Source organism: Tachypleus tridentatus, chromosome 4 (genome assembly GCF_004210375.1).
Source record: "Tachypleus tridentatus isolate NWPU-2018 chromosome 4, ASM421037v1, whole genome shotgun sequence".
Classification (NCBI taxonomy): Eukaryota; Metazoa; Arthropoda; class Merostomata; order Xiphosura; family Limulidae; genus Tachypleus; species Tachypleus tridentatus.
In genome coordinates, this window is record NC_134828.1 from 9,022,672 (window position 1) to 9,048,368 (window position 25,697).

Sequence of the window (25,697 nt, forward strand, 5' to 3'; positions counted from 1 at the left end):
AAACTTTGGAAACAACGTCTGAATCCATGGATCAACCAAAAGGACCTCTAAACATGTACAGAGGGCAAAATTCTGGTTTCCTCTAGCTTTACCCGGTAACACAGTAACTGACAATGAATGCCTCAAAACTACCGTCAGGCAGGATATCGCTGTGAATGTTAGGTGTCTAAGAAGCCAGAACAGGCAAGGAGCTAGAGGGGGCGAGACATAGATGGGAAGGGGTTGGGGGATAAACGAGAAGTTAGGGATGAGAGGGGTCGTATACACAGCCTAATTTAATTCCAGTCTCCAAAAACTCCAGGCCCAGCATATCCAGGTGGATTAAGGCGTTCGACTCGTAATTTGAGGGTCGCGGGTTCGAATCCCCGTCGCACCAAACATGCTCACCCTTTCAGCCGTGGGAGTGTTATAACGTCACGGTCAATCCCACTATTCGTTGGTAAAAGAATAGACCAAGAGTTGGCGGTGGGTGTTGATGACTAGTTACCTTCTCTCTAGTCATACATTGCTAAATTAGGGACGGCTAGCACAGATGGCTCTCGAGTAGCTTTGCGCAAAATTCAAAAACAAACAAACAAACCAATGAGTCGTAAAGACCTCGAACACATCTTGATGCAAAAAGGTGTCTTGCACAAGTTACACAATGAAGTGGAAAGTTAACGATTCCTACAGAAGAGCAGCCATATTTGTAAAGCAATCATTGAAGAGGAAAAGCATGCCATGGTAACAACATGAGACTACAAGTATCCTCAGAAAACCCCCAACGAAATAAGAAGGGATGATAGTGAATTAAGAATGATGATCAGATTAAAACCGTAGATGGGAAAAGGTAACCCAGGTATAAGAATTTGGTCCCCACAAAAGGATAAGAGATTCCAAATGTTGTCCAAATAGAGGATGCTGGAACGATAAGCAAGAACGTGGCTGTGCATAACACGTGGGAGTTGAGGCATACTGACTCCTAAATTCAATTGCTTCCCAAAACGATTCTTACGAACTCCAGTATGTGAAGAAAAAGGAAATACTAAACAATGGCCTAAATAATCGTCTCCAAAAAGATTATGGGTGAAACTCTTGGAAACAGAAGATAAGGACAGAACATAGCTGATTATTCAATTCCGCAACAGGTGGAAGTCTGGGCCAGTGGCCCCAAAACGACTGAGAAGCATATTTAGTAGGTGATAAAATGTTGTACAAAGTTTCATCTTCCCGTATACTCACTCCTCGAGTGGGTATGGTTGAAAAATCATCAGTTTGTTCTGAATGTTGTATTAAATTAGTTAACTCCAGACGGACCTGAATCTTCACTTCATTGGCCGATAATCGTGGTTCCCCGGTGGGCGTTGTTGGTAAATTTGCTCCACCAATAATAGCAGCTGTAGTCGTGACCATTTAACATTGCAATGCATAAGTTACAGAACGGACAAAAGAAGACACAATAGATTAATCCTAACTCTCCAAGATACAATAGTATGAAGTAAAATATACAGCATTGTTACTTCTGGTTTATTGTTGTGAATGTTACGGCATTGTTACTTTTGGTTTACTGTTGTGAATGTTACAGCATTGTTACTTCTGGTTTATTGTTGTGAATGTTACAGCATTGTTACTTCTGGTTTATTGTTGTGAATGTTACAGCATTGTTAACACCATACATGTAATATACATTCCTACATTCATCAAACAGTGATGAAGAATTGCTCACTGATTATATACTGTATTTGCGCATGATTTTTGATTCTTGACCTCAAACAACGATTTGTAGAGGCCACATAATCAAGGTTACACCTTCAACACGTACATTTCTAAATGGCATAAGTTGTTGTCGTTTTGTAATTAAGCACAAAGCTATACGATGGGCTATCTGTGCTCTGCCCACCACGTGCGTAGAAACCTGAAATCTAGGGCTGTAAGTCCGCAGACATACCGCTATGCTTCTGAGGGATAGATGACATAACAGCGACGTGTTTTATGAATCCTGTTTTAAAATTTTTGTAATGTTTACCATTATGAGCAACTTTATGGGGTTAAGAATTGTATCAACTTAATGGGGTGTCTCTGGGGTTAAGAATTGTACCAACTTAATGGGGTGTCTCTAGGGTTAAGAATTGTACCAACTTAATGGGGTGTATCTAGGGTTAAGAATTGTACCAACTTAATAGGGTGTCTCTAGGGTTAAGAATTGTACCAACTTAATGGGGTGTCTCTGGGGTTAAGAATTGTACCAACTTAATGGGGTGTCTGTGGGGTTAAGAATTGTGCCACGTTTAGCAAATTTGTTTCTAAATCATCATGAGAAAATATGGTTAGAAAATTTTCCTAAACGTTTTAAACCGTTATAATAGAGAAGAAATACTGACGATAGTTTTGTGGTTTTTAGGAATAAATTTAATATTTAGGAATTTCAAAATCACTTCAACAGACACCACAATAATATTTAGTTTATAATAGAAGAACAAACGGTTCATACTTTTCTTTTTCGGATACCAAAATTATTATCTTAGGTTGAAGCTTTGAGACTAAATGATACCATAAGCCAATGCTTACTAACAAAATGGTGTCCCTGTCAAGTGAATCCATAGTATTGTTCAAAATTGTATAAAATCTCTGCACGTTTCTAAAAGTAGTAAACTCCTCAAAGTTAAAGAAACACTTTATTCTATTATATCTTTTTGTTTGGCTGACATAAACTACAAAGCTGCACAATGAGCCATCTGTGCTTTACTATCCACGAGCGCCCCCCAGTGGCACAAAGGTATGTCTGCGGACTTACAGTGAATTCAAGTTTTATACCCATGGTTGACAGAGCACAGATAGCCCATTGTATAGCTTTGTGCTTAATTACAAACCATAACAATTTCTTTAAATAATATTTTATTCTAAAATAACATAACTTTTTTTTTTGGGGGGGGATATAATAATATATGACTGTATTCTACATAACTAGAAGTCGTATCTTCACACCTAGAGGTACAGCTTGGCTTTAGCTCACATTTATCTTCAGCTAATAATACTTACATTACTCTGAGATAAATATCGAAAATTAACACCCATATATATAATAATTACATATATATATATATATAATTACATATTGTTCCTTGGGCCTGGCGGTTCGTACGCTTAACTTCCAATCCACGGGACGCAGATTCGAATCCCGTCACCTAACTGCTTTCTATTTCATTCGTGGAGGCGACAATCTCACTATTCAGTTAAATTAGCTGAAAGGTCCCTGGTAGAGAGTGTTCTCTATCTGCCTTTCTTGTAGCCTATATCATGCGCTTGTAGCCGTCACACCAAACTTGCTCGTCCTTACAGCCGTGGGGTGTTATAATGTGACGGTTAACTCCACTATTCGTTGGTAAAAGAGCAGCCCAAGAGTTGGTGGTAGATGGTGATGACTAACTACCTTCTCTCTAGTCTTACACTGCTAAATTAGGGACGGCTAGCACAGATAGCCCTCGAGTAGCTTTGTGCGAAATTCAAACAAACAAACACTTCTATATCATGCGGATGTAGCCGTCACACCAAACATGCTCGTCCTATCAGCCGTGGGGGGCGTTATAAGTGACGGTTAACCCCACTATTTGTTGGTAAACAGCAGCCCAAGAGTTGGTGGTAGATGGTGATGACTAGCTGCCTTCCCTCTAGTCTTACACTGCTAAATTAGGGACGACTAGCAGAGATAGTCCTCGTGTACCTTTGCGCTAAATCCAAAACAAACAAAAGAAATCACTCTCACTATGAACGGCTAGTTCTCGAGTAGCTTTGCTCAAAATACAACAAAACGAGAAATACATATTTTAGAAAATTTTGCCACGTTAGTAGGAACAGCTAAGTATCATTTACTAACGGAACAAAGTCAGTCCATTTAAAAAGGTTATCAAACGTACCTCTTAAACATATTACATTATTTTCTATTAAAAATTAAAATGACAGGCCAATCTTTCTATGCATTACTTATATTTTATCTTAAAATTTTAAGCCACACACACAAAATGTCCATTAAATTATTTTGTTTTGTTTTGAATTTCGCTCAAATCAAAGGGCTATTTGAGCTAGTTGTCCCTAATTTAGCAGTGTAAGACTAGAGAGAAGGCAGCTAGTCATCACCATCTACCACCAACTCTTGGGCTACTCTTTTACCAACGAAAAGTGGGATTGACCGTTACCTTATAACGTTCTCACGGCTGAAAGGGATAGCATGTTTGGTGCGACGGGCCATTAAATTATAAGCAGCTGAATAAATTAGCAGGTTAACATAATTATTGTTAGCAGCAAGCATGTAGTGCCATGAAAATAGATTTTATTTTCATCAAAACCCTGAAGTGTAGCAACAAACGTGTTGTGCCATGAAAATATATTTTTACTTTGATGTTAGTGTTAAAAAATAGCAATACTCTTGATACCAAAGCTTTATGCAATATACGAATTTGCAAGTGGTCCTTGGCTCTACAAGGTAGTCTACGTCTATTATACATCTGGCATGAATAATACTTTAAGCTACGTTACAAAATCTGTCATTGGTATATTTTCAGGAAGTCTAGCCACGAAGTTTTCTAAATCTGACTTATAAAATAACAACATAAAATTATTAGAGAATTCAAATGCTTGTATATTTTCTACAATGCATTCCTTTTTTAACATTTGGTAATTTCTCAGTCTTCTATTAAATGAAACAGGAAACATTTCTTCTGTTTGTTATAACAAAAATCTATAGAACAGGCTATCTGCGTTTGTCCACCACGACTATCGAATCTCAACATTAGCGTTGTAAACTTATTACTGGTCCAAGCCACTGGAAGTCATAACTAGAACTGAAAATATTTAGAATACAATATATAATAAAAAATTTCCAAAGAACCGTCATTATTCTTGTACGCTAATATTTAGTTGAGATATATATGAAAGTGCTCTGCTATTTTGTAGTAGTGTTATCTTTAGCTATAAAACCTATACGCAATTTCACAAAAATTAAGAGAATCGTATCACTTATGACGTCATCAGAATGGGCAATAAGTATGAACCGATAAGATAAGGGCTTGGAGAAAGAGAAACCTTATAAATAAAGGCGTCAGTTGCCGGTAATGGTTGTACTCGGCGTAAACAGTAATATTTTAAAGGACTATAGTTAAGATTCCATATTGTTTGAATACTGAAGACTGTAGGGTTAAAAATAATTTGGATATTACTAGAAACAGAGGAAGACAACAACATAAAGGAGGGTATTAAATAAATAACGTCCTGTAGATACAAGCAAACAGTAAAATAAGACAGCATTTCATTGGCTTCCTTGTAGTAGAGCAGCCAAACAACTACAACTTTTACAACTGGATAGTTCTGTTTTTTCTGTGATTTCTAGAAACTAGTGAACTCGTCAGGGTCAAACTCCAAATATGCCTCTCTTCGGGAGCAAAAAAAAGAAATCTGATGAAGAAAATGTAGCTGTCGAGGGGATGGCCCAACCCCAGCGACCAGCCGCTCCCCTCCCACAAAGACAGAGTCACAGAAGTCCACAACCTAAGTCAGGTCCACCGCCCGAAGACTTAACTGCACATAAGCCTAAGCTTGTTTTCCAGTGTCAACAGGCGCAAGGGAGTCCTACGGGCATTATTTCTGGGTTTACTAATATTCGAGAACTGTACGAAAAGATAGCCGAATGTTATGACTTTCCGGCTTCAGATGTAAGTTTGGGTTCGTTTTGTTTTTATATAGTTTAAGGCAAATAAGTGTAAATAAAAGTTTCATTAATATACATACGCTGGGACATGGAAAACATTTTAAGAAATATATTTTTAAAAAAATCATTCCATAAAAGCAAATGCTTCTGAAATAAAAATATTAATTAACGGTATCAGTAATTATTTTTAGCTTTAATGATGTACTTGAGACACGAAGTAACGAAAAGACACGATTTCTATCCAGTTTACAACTCTTTTAAGAGTCCACTAGGAAGGTTAAAACGTTAAATGTAAACACAGATAGAAATCAATAGCTTACGCCAAAAGAATTGTTAGAAATATGAAGCCCTGCAGTGACACAGTGTTATGTCTGCGGACGACACAGCTAGAAACCAGGTTTCGTTACTCGACGTGAGCAGAGCGGATAGTCCCTTGTGTAGCTTTGTGGTCAACTTCGTAACGGATAGTTTTTTGTGTAGCTTTGTGCTCAACTTCGTAACGGATAGTCCCTTGTGTAGCTTTGTGCTCAACTTCGTAACGGATACTCCCTTGTGTAGTTTTGTGCTCAACTTCGTAACGGATACTCCCTTGTGTAGCTTTGTGCTCAACTTCGTAACGGATAGTCCCTTGTGTAGCTTTGTGCTCAACCTCGTACAAAAACGTGAAACTTACAGTTTGAAACCCTTTTATAATTTCTGCGTTTAACTTTAAACAATATTTAAGACGCGAAGTTAGACACAAGTTGTAATTGTACTTTTTATAAACTAAAAATCGCTATAATAATGAATATGCCTGAAGTGAGACTGCACTCATGTTTTCTGGTCTTTCATCAGACATAGCCATTGTTCTTTCAAAATGGAGACACTTCAAAACAAAATTACATTCTGTATCGGTTTGTTTGAAGTTAACCACAAAGCTATATCTGTGCTCTCTCCACCACAGGTATCGAAACCCGCTTCTAACGTTATGAGTTCACAGACATACCACTGTGCTACTGGGGAGCATTTTGTTTTGGATTATTGACAATATTAAACAGAAAAAAAAAATCTATAATCGTCTGCAGTGTCTGTCACGTGCCGCGTGCAGAGGAAGGAGTCTTATTCACGTCATTTTTGTAGTCCATAGGATAATTCGTTTGCTTGTTTGTTTGTTTGTTTTTTAATTTCGCGCAAAGCTATATGGGGGATATCTGCGCTTGCCGTCCCTAATTTTGCAGTGTAAGATTAGAGAGAAGGGTCATCACCACCCACCGCTTATTCTTAGGCTACTCATTTACCAACTATTAGTGGGATTGATTGAAGGTTATAACGCCCCCACGGCTGAAAGGCAAGCATATTTGATGTAATGGGGATTCGAACCAGCGACACTCAGATTACGAGTCGAGTGCCTTAACCATCTGGTAATGCCGGGCCACCTACAGGAGGAATTATTTAATAAGGTGTGAACAATAGATGATGATATTGTTCAATGTACTTGGTCATCCAATACTTCTACTATTAATTTTCAGTTTGTCTTTTTTTTAAAATACTATGATATTTTACACATATTTCGTTATACGTATAACTAGTTACTCTGAGTCTTCAAATTAAAACTTAGTTTTACACAATTACATCACCTTAACCATGTTTATTATACCACTTTAATATCAGTTATTACATTATTTTAATCATGTTTATTATACCACTTTAATATCAGTTATTACATTATCTTAACCATGTTTATTATACCACTTTAATATCAGTTATTACATAATCTTAACCATGTTTATTATACCACTTTAATATCAGTTATTACATCATTTTAACCATGTTTATTATACCACTTTAATATCAGTTATTACATCACCTTAACCATGTTTATTATACCACTTTAATATCAGTTATTACATTACCTTAACCATGTTTATTATACCACTTTAATATCAGTTATTACATAATCTTAACCATGTTTATTATACCACTTTAATATCAGTTATTACATTACCTTAACCATGTTTATTATACCACTTTAATATCAGTTATTACATCATTTTAACCATGTTTATTATACCACTTTAATATCAGTTATTACATCATTTTAACCATGTTTATTATACCACTTTAATATCAGTTATTACATCACCTTAACCATATTTATTATACCACTTTAATATCAGTTATTACATCACCTTAACCATGTTTATTATACCACTTTAATATCAGTTATTACATCACCTTAACCATGTTTATTATACCACTTTAATATCAGTTATTACATTACCTTAACCATGTTTATTATACCACTTTAATATCAGTTATTACATCATTTTAACCATGTTTATTATACCACTTTAATATCAGTTATTACATCATTTTAACCATGTTTATTATACCACTTTAATATCAGTTATTACATTACCTTAACCATGTTTATTATACCACTTTAATATCAGTTATTGCATCATTTAACCATGTTTATTATACCACTTTAATATCAGTTATTACATTACCTTAACCATGTTTATTATACCACTTTAATATCAGTTATTACATTACCTTAACCATGTTTATTATACCACTTTAATATCAGTTATTACATCATTTTAACCATGTTTATTATACCACTTTAATATCAGTTATTACATCATTTTAACCATGTTTATTATACCACTTTAATATCAGTTATTACATTACCTTAACCATGTTTATTATACCACTTTAATATCAGTTATTACATCACCTTAACCATGTTTATTATACCACTTTAATATCAGTTATTACATTATTTTAACCATGTTTATTATACCACTTTAATATCAGTTATTACATCACCTTAACCATATTTATTATACCACTTTAATATCAGTTATTACATTATTTTAACCATGTTTATTATACCACTTTAATATCAGTTATTACATCACCTTAACCATGTTTATTATACCACTTTAATATCAGTTATTACATCACCTTAACCATGTTTATTATACCACTTTAATATCAGTTATTACATAATCTTAACCATGTTTATTATACCACTTTAATATCAGTTATTACATTATTTTAACCATGTTTATTATACCACTTTAATATCAGTTATTACATAACCTTAACCATGTTTATTGTACCACTTTAATATCAGTTATTACATTACCTTAACCATGTTTATTATACCACTTTAATATCAGTTATTACATTATTTTAACCATATTTATTATACCACTTTAATATCAGTTATTACATCATTTTAACCATGTTTATTATACCACTTTAATATCAGTTATTACATCACCTTAACCATATTTATTATACCACTTTAATATCAGTTATTACATCACCTTAACCATGTTTATTATACCACTTTAATATCAGTTATTACATCATTTAACCATGTTTATTATACCACTTTAATATCAGTTATTACATCACCTTAACCATGTTTATTATACCACTTTAATATCAGTTATTACATCACCTTAACCATGTTTATTATACCACTTTAATATCAGTTATTACATCACCTTAACCATATTTATTATACCACTTTAATATCAGTTATTACATCACCTTAACCATGTTTATTATACCACTTTAATATCAGTTATTACATCACCTTAACCATGTTTATTATACCACTTTAATATCAGTTATTACATTATTTTAACCATGTTTATTATACCACTTTAATATCAGTTATTACATAACCTTAACCATGTTTATTGTACCACTTTAATATCAGTTATTACATTACCTTAACCATGTTTATTATACCACTTTAATATCAGTTATTACATTATTTTAACCATATTTATTATACCACTTTAATATCGGTTATTACATCATTTTAACCATGTTTATTATACCACTTTAATATCAGTTATTACATCATTTTAACCATGTTTATTATACCACTTTAATATCAGTTATTACATCACCTTAACCATGTTTATTATACCACTTTAATATCAGTTATTACATCACCTTAACCATGTTTATTATACCACTTTAATATCAGTTATTACATCACCTTAACCATGTTTATTATACCACTTTAATATCGGTTATTACATCACCTTAACCATGTTTATTATACCACTTTAATATCAGTTATTACATCACCTTAACCATGTTTATTATACCACTTTAATATCAGTTATTACATTATTTTAACCATGTTTATTATACCACTTTAATATCAGTTATTACATAACCTTAACCATGTTTATTGTACCACTTTAATATCAGTTATTACATTACCTTAACCATGTTTATTATACCACTTTAATATCAGTTATTACATTATTTTAACCATATTTATTATACCACTTTAATATCAGTTATTACATCATTTTAACCATGTTTATTATACCACTTTAATATCAGTTATTACATCATTTTAACCATGTTTATTATACCACTTTAATATCAGTTATTACATCACCTTAACCATGTTTATTATACCACTTTAATATCAGTTATTACATTACTTTAACCATGTTTATTATACCACTTTAATATCAGTTATTACATTACCTTAACCATGTTTATTATACCACTTTAATATCAGTTATTACATCATTTTAACCATGTTTATTATACCACTTTAATATCAGTTATTACATCATTTTAACCATGTTTATTATACCACTTTAATATCAGTTATTACATTACCTTAACCATGTTTATTATACCACTTTAATATCAGTTATTACATTACCTTAACCATGTTTATTATACCACTTTAATATCAGTTATTGCATCATTTAACCATGTTTATTATACCACTTTAATATCCTTTATTACATAATTTTAACCATGTTTATTATACCAGTTTAATATCCTTTATTACATCATTTTAACCATGTTTATTATACCACTTTAATATCAGTTATTACATTACCTTAACCATGTTTATTATACCACTTTAATATCAGTTATTACATCATTTTAACCATGTTTATTATACCACTTTAATATCAGTTATTACATCATTTTAACCATGTTTATTATACCACTTTAATATCAGTTATTACATCACCTTAACCATGTTTATTATACCACTTTAATATCAGTTATTACATTACCTTAACCATGTTTATTATACCACTTTAATATCAGTTATTACATTACCTTAACCATGTTTATTATACCACTTTAATATCAGTTATTGCATCATTTAACCATGTTTATTATACCACTTTAATATCAGTTATTGCATCATTTAACCATGTTTATTATACCACTTTAATATCAGTTATTACATTACCTTAACCATGTTTATTATACCACTTTAATATCAGTTATTGCATCGTTTAACCATGTTTATTATACCACTTTAATATCAGTTATTACATTACCTTAACCATGTTTATTATACCACTTTAATATCAGTTATTGCATCATTTAACCATGTTTATTATACCACTTTAATATCAGTTATTACATCATTTAACCATGTTTATTATACCACTTTAATATCAGTTATTACATTTTTTTAACATTCAACATGATGTTAGTGATTTAAATGTATGAACAAAAACTGTGTCTCCACACTGTGTTCTTCTCGTGTAAGAAAACTTTAAACGGTAAAAAACAAGTCATTTTGCTTTACAAATGCTAAAGTTCATTGTTAATTTGAAGGACAGGTCACTAATTTCACGATTTGTCGGATGATCTCGACATGACAGTAAATGTGATACATAACATCCAGCTTCGAACACAAAGATAATTAAATAATTCTCTTACACGTACCTTGTGATATGATAAAATTTAAGTATTGTTTTTGGTGGGAAAAAAATGGAGTTGATAACAGATCATCAACAATAGGGTGTTGACCAGAATGGTGAGAGAAACTTCATGTTGCTCTGTGAAGTTCTCCCGTCCATTGTTACCGCGTGCAGATTTTAAGGAACGGCTTAAACTGTTTGTTTTTTTTAAGAACATGATATAGTCTGCTCGTGTAATGTGCGTTCGTAGCTTTTATCTACATTTTACCACAATCTCTGTTTCTGAGACCAAAAGTATTCTGTGTACCATCTAAAATTTCAGCGGTAAACGTGATAACGCCTAAGCTTTCATTTGTAACGTAGTGTACTTTGACCTTAAAAAATAGATCCGGTTATCTCTGTTTCCATTGACAACGTTGTTATGTATACTTCAGTACAAAGTGTTGTAACGTGTTCTATCGTTGGGCGGATTCTTTTGGATTATTAAGTAAAACTAAGGCAAAGTCCAGTACAGGTAACGATAACGAATTAATTTGTCTTGAATAACGCTTGCTACAGGTTACGTTCACTAGTGTGCCTAACTTCACAAACAGTTTTTGAACAGAAATTCAGAAATTAATGTATACCTAACTTACTTGCAAAATTTCTTTGTTAGTGGACCAACGATAAACATGCGAGTAACTTGTTAACTAAATCGTGAACAGATTCACAGTTTAATTTAATAACTGAATTATTTAGCTTACTTAACCCATTCAATCGGGCATTTTTTTTGTTTGTTCGTTTGTTTTGAATTTCGCGCAAAGCTACTCGAGACCATGCGCTAGCCGTCCCTAATTTAGCAGTGTAAGACTAGAGGGAAGGCAGCTAGTAATCACCACCCACCGCCAACTCTTGGGCTACTCTTTTACCAACGAATAGTGGGATTGACCGTCACGTTATAACGCTCCCACGGCTGAAAGGGCGAGCACGTTTGGTGCGACCGGGATTCGAACCCTAGACCCTCGGATTACGAGTCGAACGCCTTAACACGCTTGGCCATGCCGGCATGTTTTAAATAGAACTTATTTTCTGTGCACTACAGGAAACTTCCAATTTTCACAGGTACCGAAACGTTCATGAAATTACAGATTTCACTAATCATCATTTGTGTATAAAACGTCTTCTAGTGAACAAAAGTATCTAAATATAGTCCACAACACTGCCTATTCCTATATTGTAAAATCCACTGAACAATCGTAACATAAATAAAACAGCGAACCTTAAATTCTATAAAGTAATTATTTACAATATCAAATGATTACTATTCCCTTTAGATCCGGCATGGCCAGGTGGTTAAGGTATTCGGCTGGTAATCCACGGGTTGCGGGTTTGAATCCCGGTCGCACCAAACATGATTGCCCTTTCAGCCGTGGGAGCGTTATAACGTGCGGTCAATCCCACTATTCGTTGGTAAAAGAGTAGCCCAAGAGTTGGCGGTGAGTGGTGATGACTAGCTGCCTTCCCTCTAGTCTTACACTACTAAATTAGGGACAGCAAGCGACCAAAATTCAAAACAAACAACCAATCTTCCATAATTTATATTAAAAGGTATCTCAAGTTGGAATTTTTTAATGGAGGCGAAAGGAGAAGTGTCTGAGATGTCTTTCCTGTTTACAAATTCATTTTTCAACTACTTTATTCTGCCACAGATGTTGTTTTTCTACCACATTGATATCACTTTATGATCCTTCTGTATTATTCACTTTTTTTTGTCATTATAACCTTATTGTACTTCGTTAATATCTGTCTAGGCTTACAATCTTACCATTATAATCCCTATGTAGATTTCTAAAAGTTTAGTATATATATATTCTTCAATTAAATTAATTTTTCTTATCTTATCTGTTTCTCTTTGATGTTTTTTTTTTAATTCTCGTTTCTTATCTCTTTATCTTTTAATTTTATACATATTTCTTCTTGTTATTCTTTCCACTATATAATCTATTCAATCAAATTTTCGATCTCTCTTCGTACTCGTGTTGTCGTCTTGAAGCATAAATAAAACGCTATTTTATTTTCACAAAAATAACCCAAGTTCTGCTACTTGTGTTCCAACGTGTGCTGTCGTTGGGTGTGTTTGGTAAAGATAATGTGAAGGCTAGTTCACGTAACGATAAAGAATTAACGTGTTTCTTCATTACAGGCTACGTTCACTGATAGGCCTAACTTCAGAATCCACGTTTCGACATTTCTGAATCTGATACAAAATTTTCTCCCTAATGGATCGAGAATAAATACGCCCATTGATTAACTCGTTTGTTTGTTTATTTTTCAATTTCGTGCAAAGCTACTCGATGGCTATCTGCACTAGCAGTCCCTAATTTAGCATTTTAAGACTAGAGGGAAGGCAGCTAGTCACCACCCACCGCCAACTCTTGAGCTACTCATTTACCAATGAAAAGTGGGATTAATAACGCCCCCACAGCTGAAAAGGCGAGCATGTTTGGTGCGACGGGGATTCGAACCCGCGACCTTCAGATTACGAGTCGCACGTCTTAACTCACCTGTCCATGCCGGGTCTCTGACTAACTTACTAACTGAATCACAGACAACACTCTAACCCTCATTGTGTAAATCACTAAATAACACTAAACTGAGTAACTTACTAACTGAATCACAGACAACACTCTACCCTCATTGTGTAAATCACTAAATAACACTAAACTGAGTAACTTACTAACTGAATCACACACAACACTCTAACCCTCGTTGTCTAACTCACTATATAACACTAAACTGATTAACTTACCTAACTCATTCGGCCAGATATATTTTATACCGCAGGCGATTTGCGTATTACAAGAAACTTACGTATTCTTTAGAAGCTTAAACTTTCATAAAATTTCTAGTCTTAATTAATAATTACTTATTTAAAAATTCTCGCTCTAGTGAAGCAAAACATTACACATATTAAATTGGAGTCCACAAAAGTTAGTGGTATTTGGAAAATTAGGCCTAAATTTAACTGTTCCATACAAATGAATATTTACTGTAAATTTATATATTAATTCTATCAGTCTGGTCGTCAGTTTTGACTTTAAGCCCCACGCAGAATCCTTTTCTTGACCACACCTTTTTCACAGCTAAAATGTTTTTGATTATTTATCATGATTTTTTCGTCAATGCTCAACAACAAACCACAACAAGTAAGAAAGTGACACTCGATAATAACTAAGATTAGCTTTAGAATCGCAACCTTATTATTCTGAACAGATCTTTACAGAACCCACCAAGTTCTTTGAAACATATGGCAGCAGTTTTTCGTGTCTTTCTTTATACTAACGCAATGGAATTTATATTAACAGTTTCTTGTCATCAACACCATGTAACCGGTACAACTGTAACAACAATCATTATTTATGGCAATTGCTTAAGCTAATATCACCTGACGCTAAAAGCTCTTTAGTTAGGATAGTTTCATAAAATTTAATAATAATAATATGCTGAATAATCAATAATAAACGTCCATTTATATTGTTCTTTTGAAAGCGTGAGCTAGAAACTGTTAATCTAGTTTGCTTGGCCTAACCAATATAGAAATGTATCTGAAAAGTTTCGTTAAATTTAAGCAGTTTTTGTTGAACAACTTTGCACACGTGGACTGACTATATTGACACCAGTTGAGACTCCTAACTGTAGGTTTTAAAGATTATTAGTGTTCCAAATTTGAAAAAAAAAAATCCATAAAAGTTAAGTATGTTTTTCTGTCAAATAATTTTGTAAAAATGTTTTCTTACTTTAGGTGCAAATTTTAAAAGTAAAAGAAGATATTCTACCAAAAATTGGAAATGTTATTTCTTAATGGATTTCCTTGAAATTCGGTGAAGTAAGAGTCCCGTAGAGCATGAAAAGTATGTTAATTTGAATTACAACAGTCCGATCGACAGAAGGTGAAGAAATAGCTAAACTATCATCTTGTTAATAACACACAGTGTGTTCTGTAGATTGCAAGACACATTACTGTGTATCTTGGTAGATATATTGCATGTATACTTTACCATTCAAAGTTTATCCAAAATCAGTTCCACACCATTACTGGGCCCGGCGTGGCCAGGTGGGTTAAGGCGTTCGACTCGTAATGTCAGGGTCGCGGGTTCGAATCCCGATTGCGCCAAACGTGCCCGCCATTTTAGCCGTGGGGACGCTATAATGGTACGGTCAATTCCACTATTCGTTGATAAAAGAGTAGCCCAAGAGGTGGCGGTGGGTGGTGATGACTAGCTGCTTTCCCTCTAGTCTTACGCTGCTAATTTAGGACGGCTAGCGCAGATAACCCTCGAGTAGCTTTGCGTGAAATTCAAAACAAAAACATACACCATTACTGAACATCTACAGACAGGCACAAATAACTTTTCGAAAAAGTTTCAAAATTAAACACCAGTGAACTATTCCATTATTAAAGGGACTTCTAACGATAACATGAACTATTCATCCTCTATGGTTGTTTAAAAATTGTCAAATAATTTTAAATTTCAATTAATAACTTAAAAGACGTTATATACAATAGATCAAAATGTTTTCATGCCACTACAAAAGATTGAACTAATTCAATAGCTGAGGACACATAATGTACTCACTTTGGTAATGAAAGGTACAATATCGTTCACTTTATTTTATTAAAAGAGTTTCTTATAAGACGTGATAAAACTTAATATAAAACTTTAAATCACTATGTCTCTACCTCAGTAGCACAACGGATTGTCTGTGGATTTACAACACTATAAACCAGGCCAGTACACAAATACTCCCTTGTGTAGATATGTGCTTAACTTCAAACAAACACTAGTTCGTTAACCTGAAGACGACCTAAGAAGGTCGAAACTAACTCTAAATTGTTTTATGTTTTCAAACACTTGGTGATATTAGATTGATGCAAAAGGTGGACATGTTTCAACACTTTATTTTATATTTAATTAGCTTTTAATTAAACTATTATTATACTAGTTTATCACTATTAAGCTGCAAATGTGATGTTCATAGCGTATTGCAGCTATCACAACACAAATGTAAAAACAACAGCGCCACCATATTCTGGACGAAAGAAAAATGAACTAATACAAACTGCTTTTTTTTTATATTAGATTTTCACTCAAAGAAACATATAACAAAAACAGAGTTGAAATATTAAAGTTTGTAAATTTCGTTATTTTAAACTGTAAAATCCAACGTTCGGCACCCTGAATAATCATAAAATAGTATGTCAATCGTAGCAGTTAATTTTAGACTTAACTTTTTCAAGACTATTTAGTTATAAACTGTATTCTTAGTGCTTTAACATTTTGGTTCACTCGACTTCAAATGAAGATATTTCATTACAGACCGGGGCCGGGAGTTAGTGGTCGGTGTGCTCGGATGTGGGAGTCCGAGGGTTTATGGTTAGTGGTCAACTTCCCCAACAACACTTTAAAACCGTTACAAGACTGACAGTCAAATCGAACTTTTCAATGAGGCACTAGTAGCCCAAGAGGTGGTAGTAACTGATGTTGGCTAGCTGTCTTCTTTCCGGCCTATCAGCTCAAATATAGCGACGACTATTTATTTCGTGGAAAGATATTCGTAGGCTTTGTGTGCTAGCCGTCTCTACTTTTGAAGTGGTAGAAGGAAGGCAGCTACTAATTACTGCCAACTCCTTTACGAAATAGAAGTGGAATTGGCCGTTGCTTTGTAACATTCCCATGGCTTAAAGTCGAGCACACTAGCTTCCAGGCTATGCCAGATCGACAGATAATCCTTTATGTAGATATGTCCAAACATTTTGAAAAAAATAAACATTACGGCTGAGAAGTGATTATTACCAATACGTAATGTATGTTAAAGTTTCTCGTTTTTAATATTCGAACTAAACACTGAAAATTTTGATTTATGATTCAAACATTTCAGCATGAAACTATCAAAAATAAATACGTTTCCATAAATATTTGACGCATCGAACAAATTAATATACATATATATAATACAATATATATATAATATAACATATAACACACAAAAATAAATTCTGAAAGCGTTTCGGTTATTTAAGCTTCCCTTTTAGCTCCGAAGCAGTTAATTCATTTTGTTTCCCGAAATGTTAAATAATTTTTATTGCTAATATGATCATTATATTTATCATCTAATGTCTGTTTATTGTTGCCTGAGAGAGGCTAGTGTCTGTTTAATTTTGTGTGATGGAGGCTAGTATATGTTTATTGCTGCCTGAGACAAGCTAGTGTTTGTTTATTTTTGTCTAAGGACGGTTTGTGTCTGTTCAGTTTTGCCTAAGGGAGGATAGTGTCTGTTTATTTTTGTCTGAGGAAAGCTAGCTAGAGATAACTGACGTATAAAGTTCCATGGGGATCACAGATTTACGCCGTGAACATATGACCAAAAACAGATTAATTAGAACTTCTCTGAAATTGATGAATTTTTATTTTGGTACTTGATAAAGCATGTTTCGTTTTTCTTTTTTGCTACAGAATTTAAACAAATTACGAATTTTTGAATCTCTTCTAAAGAAAAATGGTTCGGCATGGCCAGGTGGGTTAGGGCGTTCGACTAGTAATTTGAGGGTTGCGGGTTCGAATCCCCTTTTAGCCGTGGAGGTGTTATAATGTGAAGGTCAATACCACTATTCGTTGGTAAAAGAAAAGCTCAAGAGTTGGCGGTGGGTGGTGATGAATAGCTGCCCTCCCTCTAGTCTTGCACTACTAACTTAGGAATAGCTAGAGCAGATAGTCTTCTAGTAGCTTTAAGGGAAATTAAAAAAACAAAACAAACAAACGATAAAAAATCTAGTTTTTTTTAATTTTAGCATTTACAATAGATGTGTTTCCCTAAACTGCATAGTAAACTTAATTGTATATTTTTTCACATTCGTCTGTACATCTTTTTCCATGTCTTATCAACAAAAATGGAAAATATCACTGGCTGATTTGTTCTAGAAAACTCTGAAACTGTATTCTCAAGACATCTGTTATGGGTATTAATTGAAATAAAATACAGAACAACGTTTCGACCCTCTTAGGTTGTCTTCAGGCTATCAAAGATATACTACATGGCCAAATGTATGTGGACACCCCTTCTAATTAGTGGGTTCGGCTATTTCAGCCACACCCATTGCTAACAAGTGCGCAAAATCAAGCATACAGCCATGCAATCTTCATAGACAAACCTTGACAGTAGAATGGGTCGTACTGAAGAGCTCAGTGACTTTCAACGTTGCACTGTCATAGGATGCCACCTTTCCAACAAGTCAGTTCGTCAAGTTTCTGCTCTGCTAGAGCTGCCCCGGTCAACTGTAAGTGCTGTTATTGTGAAGTTGAAACGTCTATGAGCAACAACAGCTCAGCCACGAAGCGGTAGGCCACACAAGCTCAAAGAACGGGACTGCCGAGCGTTGAAGCGCGTAGCGAGTAAAAAATCGTCTGTCCACAGTTGCAACACTTACTACCGAGTTCCAAACTGACCCTCAAAGCAATGTCAGCACAGGAGCTTTCTGACATCACATCAATAGGTGTGATGGTCGAGTGTCCACATACTTTTGGTTCGTCGGTAGCTTCATGAAATGGGTTTCCATAGACGAGCAGTCACAAACAAGGCTAAGATCACCATGCACAATGCCAAGCGTCGGCTGAAGTGGTTTAAAACACACTGCCATTATCTGGAGTGATGAATCACGCTTCACTATCTGGCAGTCTGGCGGACTAATCTGGGTTTGGCGGATGCCAGGAGAACGCTACCAGGCTGAATGCATAGTGCCAACTGTACAATTCTATGGAGGAGGAATAATGGTCTGGGGCTGTTTGTCATGGTTTGGGCTAGGCTCTTTAATTCCAGTGAAAGAAAATCTTAATGCAACAGCACACAATGACATTCTAGAGAATTGTGTGCTTCCAACTTTGTGGGAAAAGTTTGGGGAAGGCCTTTTTTTTGTTATAGCATAATAATGTCCCCGTGCACAAAGCGAGGTCCATAAAGACATGGTTTGTCGAGGTTGGTATGGAAGAACATGATTAGCCTGCACAGAACCTTGACCCCAACCCTATCGAACACCTTTGGATTGAATTGGAACACCGACTGCGAGCCTAGCCATCTCACCCAACATCAGTGCCTGACCTCACTAATGCTCTTGTGACTGAATAGGAGCGAATCCCAGCAGCCATGTTCCAAAATCTAGTGAAAAGCCTTCCTAGGAGAGTGGTGGCTGTTATAGCAGCAAAGGGGGACAAACTCCGTGTTGAAACCCATGATTTTGGAATGAGATGTTCAACGAGCACATATAGGTGTGATGGTCGAGTGTCCACATACTTTTGGCCGGGTAGTGTAGTTAGAAAGTGACTGTTGTTGGACACATGTTATAGGGACGAGAGTATAAATGGGTAACGAGATTCTAGAGGGCGTTGCAGTCAAATGTTAGGTTATTAATTAGTATAGGTATAAAAGTGTTCCTTTGTATTGGTTTAATTTTGTTTTAGTTGCTGTATAAGCAGGACTTCTTTGATTTTGCGCTTGTCTGTATTTGTTTCCCTACTTAGTACCTGAATGTTTTTTATGGCTTTGTTGTATTTATTTAATTCGAAAAGTCCATAGATGTGAAAAGGTGTTTTTGTGTGTGTTTTCTGAATCTAGTTTCCATTTTTTCTGCTTCTTTCTCCAATATACAAGTTGTAGCAGTTGTTTCATTGTATTTTATAAATTATGTTGGTGTCGTATTTGTCAGTGTATTTTTTATATAGTATGGATTATAGTTTTGTACCTGGTTTTTGAATAAATTTGATATTAACTGGATTGTCATATTTTGTTATTAGTTTTTGCCAAATGTTTGTAATTTTTTTGCAAATATCAAGAACGTATGATATACGACAAAGTAAGTTATGTTTAAATCGTTGTCTCTTTGAATTTATTATTATTTGTTTGTTGTTGACTGTGTTGTTTGTCTTAGTGTGTGTGTATAACTTTTTCCACGTTTTTTTTTATGAAATTTGTTGATGTTGATAAAGTGTTGTTTTATTTTGTAAATTTCATCATTAATTTTATCAGGTTAACATAGTTTTGTGTTTGTGTTTATTTGGTTTCTTAATATGTTGAGTTTTAGTTTTATTTCATGTGCTGAGTCTCAGGGAATGTACAGTTCAGTATGGGTGATTTTTCTGTGGATTTATGTTTTGAATATTTCGGTTCTTGTGATCTTGGGTGTGAGAAATGCCAATTGGTTAGTTTTTTCCTGTTCACAGGTGAACTTAATGTTGGGTTTTATCCAGTTAACATGGTTGAAAAACACTAAGTGTGTGTTCTGTAGACGTGAATCCAGCGATTGTATTATCAACATATCTGTACCAGTACAGTGAATTGATCGCTTGAGATTCAATCTGTATCATAAAAATGTTGTCTGGAACTGGTGACACGGGATTCCCCATACTTAGACCATTTACTTTTAGGTAGTTTTGGTTATTGGAATATAAAGTTAGTTTTAGTGGTAGTGAATTCTATAAGGGTTGCTAATTTATTGCTCGGGATGTTTTTTAGTGGGTTGGGGTCTTAAGTTCTAAAGTTATCTTGCAGGCTTCGGTAGTTGGGACTTCTGTGAAGGGGAGATTACATCTAAACTGATCGTTAAGGTTTTATGGTTTAGTTTATCAGTAATATATTTAAAGTTAAAAGAGTCTTTGAAAAAAGAAGCTGGTTGGTGTTGCATATTAATAAAATGCCCACGCTATTTATTTACTATGTAATTGAATAATTCATAGGTCAACATTATGGGTCGTGTGGACAATCGGTTTTGTGAAGTGTAGAGGTGCCGTATAGTTGTGGTGTGTGTGATTCGGTCTTGCGTACGTAGGAATAAAGGTTTTCTGAGATTGTGTCAGTTTTGTTTTTAACTGAACAAAATGCTACCACAAATGAAAAAAAACAAACTATAAAACCTTACACTGTTGCATACCATATATTTCCCATACTAGTGATAGATGAGCAACGTTTGGAAAAAACAAACAAACTTGTAACAAAACACAACATTCCAGTAAACACACATTTCATTCAATAAGCACAAACAAAAACATACCCTGCAAAAACTACACTGACAAACATAAACAGCTACATTATTTACAAAATACAATGCAACAACTGCCACGATTTACATATCGAATAAACATGAAGGAAAATGGAAACCAGATGCAGAGAACAACAACAAAAAACCTTCACGCGTTTTCGAACACTGCATATCAAATAAACACAACATAACCGCAGAAAACACCCAGATACTAAGTAGGGAAACAAATATAACCAAACGAAAAATCAAAGAAACTCTACTTATACAACAACTAAAACCAAAATTAAACAAATATAAAAGGAACAACTTTATACCAATACTAATTAATAACATAACATCCACTCGCAGCGCCCCTACAATCCCGTACACGTTTACACTCTTGTCCCTAAGACTTGTGTCCAACAACAGTCAGTTTCAAACTCTCTTTGTTAGCCTGAAAATGACCTAAGAAGGTCGAAACGTTATTCTGAACTTTATTTTAATAAAAGTGTTAACACTCATAGCAGCCATCTTTAGAATACATTTTTACTTCATTAGGTTTCTTGTCCTCATGAATATCGTTACTCTGTTTCTGTTTTGAAAGAGATTTGTGAAAGTAATTATCATACCATTGAACTTTTAATTATAAATTAGTGACGTTTCGTGCTTTATATAAATTTTAAAACTGTTATAAAGCGTTCCAATACAGACGTGGTCTACTAGGACATTCGTACTTTCACTAAAGTAAAAAAAAAAACTCATAGGAATTTTGAATGACCGGATAAGTAATGCAAAGGGCCCGGTATGGCCAAGCGTGTTAAGGCGTGCGACTCGTAATCTGAGGGTCGCGGGTTCGAATCCCCCATCGCGCCAAACATGCTCGCCCTTTCAGCCGTGGGGTGTTATAATGTGACGGTCAATCCCACAATTCGTTGGTAAAAGAGTAGCCCAAGAGTTGGCGGTGGGTGGTGATGACTAGCTGCCTTCCCTCTAGTCTTACACTGCTAAATTAGGGACGGCTAGTGCAGATAGCCCTCGAGTAGCTTTGTGCGAAATTCAAAACAAAACTTATTCTGCGAAACAGTGTACACTGTGGTCCAAAGGGAAACGTATGTTCGGTATTCTTAGCCATTACGCTATGTTAGTTTTACGTCTTTACACACTAAAATGTGCGCATTTAAAGGCATAGCAAGAATAAGTGGAAACATATCAAACATGATTATTAGGAGAATAAATGTTTAGGTAATTAATCAAATTTCTAATCGATATCAAGCGACACTCGAACAACGTAGATACCCTTCGATACCCTTCCATACCCTTCCGATCTCTCTTCTCTCTATAAAAAATCTGAATACCTGTATTCCACGTGCAAAACGTTGCTACAGTTATGTCTTTTTGGATTTGATATCAGTGCTATATAGCTTTTGCTGACAACGGTTATGATAACTAGCGGTGAGATCGTGTTGAAATATGTGTTTTTGGGGGACATATTTGGACTTCAAGAAACCCAAATGTTTTTCTTAAGTTCTGATCTGTTGATCCATATAAGTATATTTTACGCTCGTGTAGAGACAATCAATTTACGTTCGCAGATTAAAAACAACAACAAAACTACATGCAGACGTATAGAAAGTTTGCAGAATAAGAAAAATATTATCTGTTACCCTTGTCAGAAGATAAATTTAATCGTATTTGTTCGAAAGGAAAGCAGATTCAGAAAGAATTACATTCCTTGGAAAGCTTGATGATATCTTGTTTGCCCAATAGCCTACTGATTTCTTATCTGGATGACCTTTGACATTTTCTGCAAGACGTATCGTGTTTCATTGAAAGTTTTGGGTATGACTAATTGTTTGGCTTTTGTGATTAATCGCGTAAAGCAACATAATATCAAATAATGTAATTTAACATATTTTTTGTGAAGTATCATTATATTATAAAATACACTTCGTTTACTCAAACACAAAGGAATTTAATCATAATGTGAGCACATATGTCTATCTGAAAGTCAGTTAGTTTTATTGGTTTAAAAGCACTAGGATTCCTATTACGCTGTAGAATGGAAGGGGTCGTTTTGAACGTAATCCGGTGTAAATTGGGGTATGTCCTTTTTCCTCACGTTAACTTTAGCGGGTCCTTTTCACATCGATTATGATTCAATAATAATATTCTCCACAGTGGCACAGCGACGTTAGAAACTGAGTTTCAATACCTGTGGTGAACAGAGTACAGATAGTTAATGGTGTAGTTTTGTGCTTAACTTTAAATAAACAAAGTAAAAAACCATCGAAACGTTATTGTTACAAAGATGGAGAAGTCCGCATGTAAAATAGTTCGCTCAATGTGTAGAGGCAGAGGAAATAAAACACAGATAGACTGAAGATGTTTCTAAGGAAATAAAAGTTTGTACGTTTGTCTTTAAGCACAAAAACTGTATAATTAGCCATCACGGGTATCGAACTCGGAATTTTAACGTTATAAGCTCTCAACCTTACCGCCGAGTCAACAGGATGGTTTTATTTCGTTTGTTTCATAATTTCGCGCAAAGCTACACGAGGACTATCTGCGCTAGCCCTCCCTAATTTAGCAATATAAGTCTAGATGGAAGGCAACTAGTCGTCACCACCCACCGCCAACTCTTGGATTACTTTTTTTACCAACGAATAGTGGGATTGACCGTGACATTATAGCGCTCCCACGGCTAACAGAGCGAGCATGTTGAGTGTGACGGGGATTCGAACCCGCGACCCTCGCATTACGAGTCGAGTGCCTTAACCACCTGGCCATGCCAGGCCCAGGATGAAGGAATAAAAAAACAACAATATGCTTAATGTTGTGAGTTTAAATATCAGATATATATCGTATGTGCTTCTTAATAAGTCCAAAAATATAAGAAACTGGAGATATTCCTTTTTTGTTCTTGGCTTCTCATATTTCAGCTAAGCCTAGGTTTCTAGAAGTCTAAAAATGATCACTAATCAGATAATATACTCTTCAAGAAAAGAAACTCAAAAGGCAAAATTTGAAACATATTGTTAACAAGTTTATTTCGGGTAGTTCTGTATGACATGTGTGAAACTGCACATTCACTGCTGAACATCCAAAGTCTGCAAAGGTGAAGTCCACGCTCACTAGTTGAAGTTTAACGTCACTCAACGTCAATAACGAGTATGCCACCCGTGAGCATCAATAACTGCTTGGCATCTCCTGCCCATGGAAGCGATGAGATGACGAATCACATCCTGTGGAATGGATGTCCACTCAGCCTGCAAAGCTGCTGCAAGCTGAGGTAGAGTCTGTGGTTGAGGTTGTCGCCGTCGCAGACGTCGGTCCAACTCGTCCAAAAGATGTTCGATGGGGTTTAAATCTGGTGATCTGGAGGGCCAGGAAAGAACGTTGATGTTGTGGTGTCTCAAGAAGACAGTGGTTAGTCGGGCTGTGTGAGGACGGGCGTTGTCATGTGGAAAAACGTCGTTGACGTTCACCATGATGGGTTGAACATGGGGCCTAAGAATCTCGTCGACGGTTGCGTACGGTCTGATCGGAAATCCTACGCAGCCCTGGTATGGTTAAGGCACTAGACGTCGCAGTGGTGGTCCTATCCCGAAGGTGACGTAACCAGATGTAGCGATCTTGTGCGGGCGTGGTCACACGAGGTCTGCCAGATCGTGGACGGTAACGAGTTGATCCATGTTGTTGGTGACGATTCCATAGCCTTGTGATGGTGCTTGGGTGGACATTCACAGCTCTGGCAACATCTAATCGAGATTCGCCTGTTTCCAAACGGCCAATGGCGTTGTTGCGTTGTGCTTCAGTCAGTCTTGGCGTAACTGTATTGCGTGTCGGTGGCTTAACACTAAGCTATGGAAACCGAGAATCCGTCACTTTTATAGGGATTTTGCACATGTTTCACTTGCAGAACATGCAGATCTCTCAAACAAATTTATTGGACGCGAATGCGTTTTGGCGAAAAATCCGATGTTTTCCTCCGTTTTCAAAGTGCACAACTTTTATTGTCATTTTGGTCTGACAATCAGTGCCTTAACACGTGTAACATCACATACTCTGAGCTTGTAACGTTATTACATATATTTCTCTTTAAAATAACAAAAATATCCCTTTTGCGTTTCTTTTTTTGAAGAGTATATATTCTAAAAAGTTATCGCTCTCGAATGAAAAGATGAATTTTGTATTTGAAGCCATGTTTTAACTGGATTTCCATTGTAACTTATTGAACAAAATATCGTTATTAATACTTTTCGTTTCC

At 35.1% G+C, this 25,697-nt stretch overlaps 1 pseudogene across 1 annotated transcript in view; it reads left to right on the forward strand.

Moving 5' to 3' along the window:
- Positions 1 to 5,258: 5,258 nt before the first annotated feature.
- Positions 5,259 to 25,697, forward strand: part of LOC143248536 (PDZ domain-containing protein GIPC3-like) — a 32,681-nt pseudogene continuing 12,242 nt past the window's right edge. The window contains exon 1 of the transcript XR_013027040.1: positions 5,259 to 5,684. The product of XR_013027040.1 is annotated as a PDZ domain-containing protein GIPC3-like (transcript). The remainder of the gene's footprint in view (positions 5,685 to 25,697) is intronic.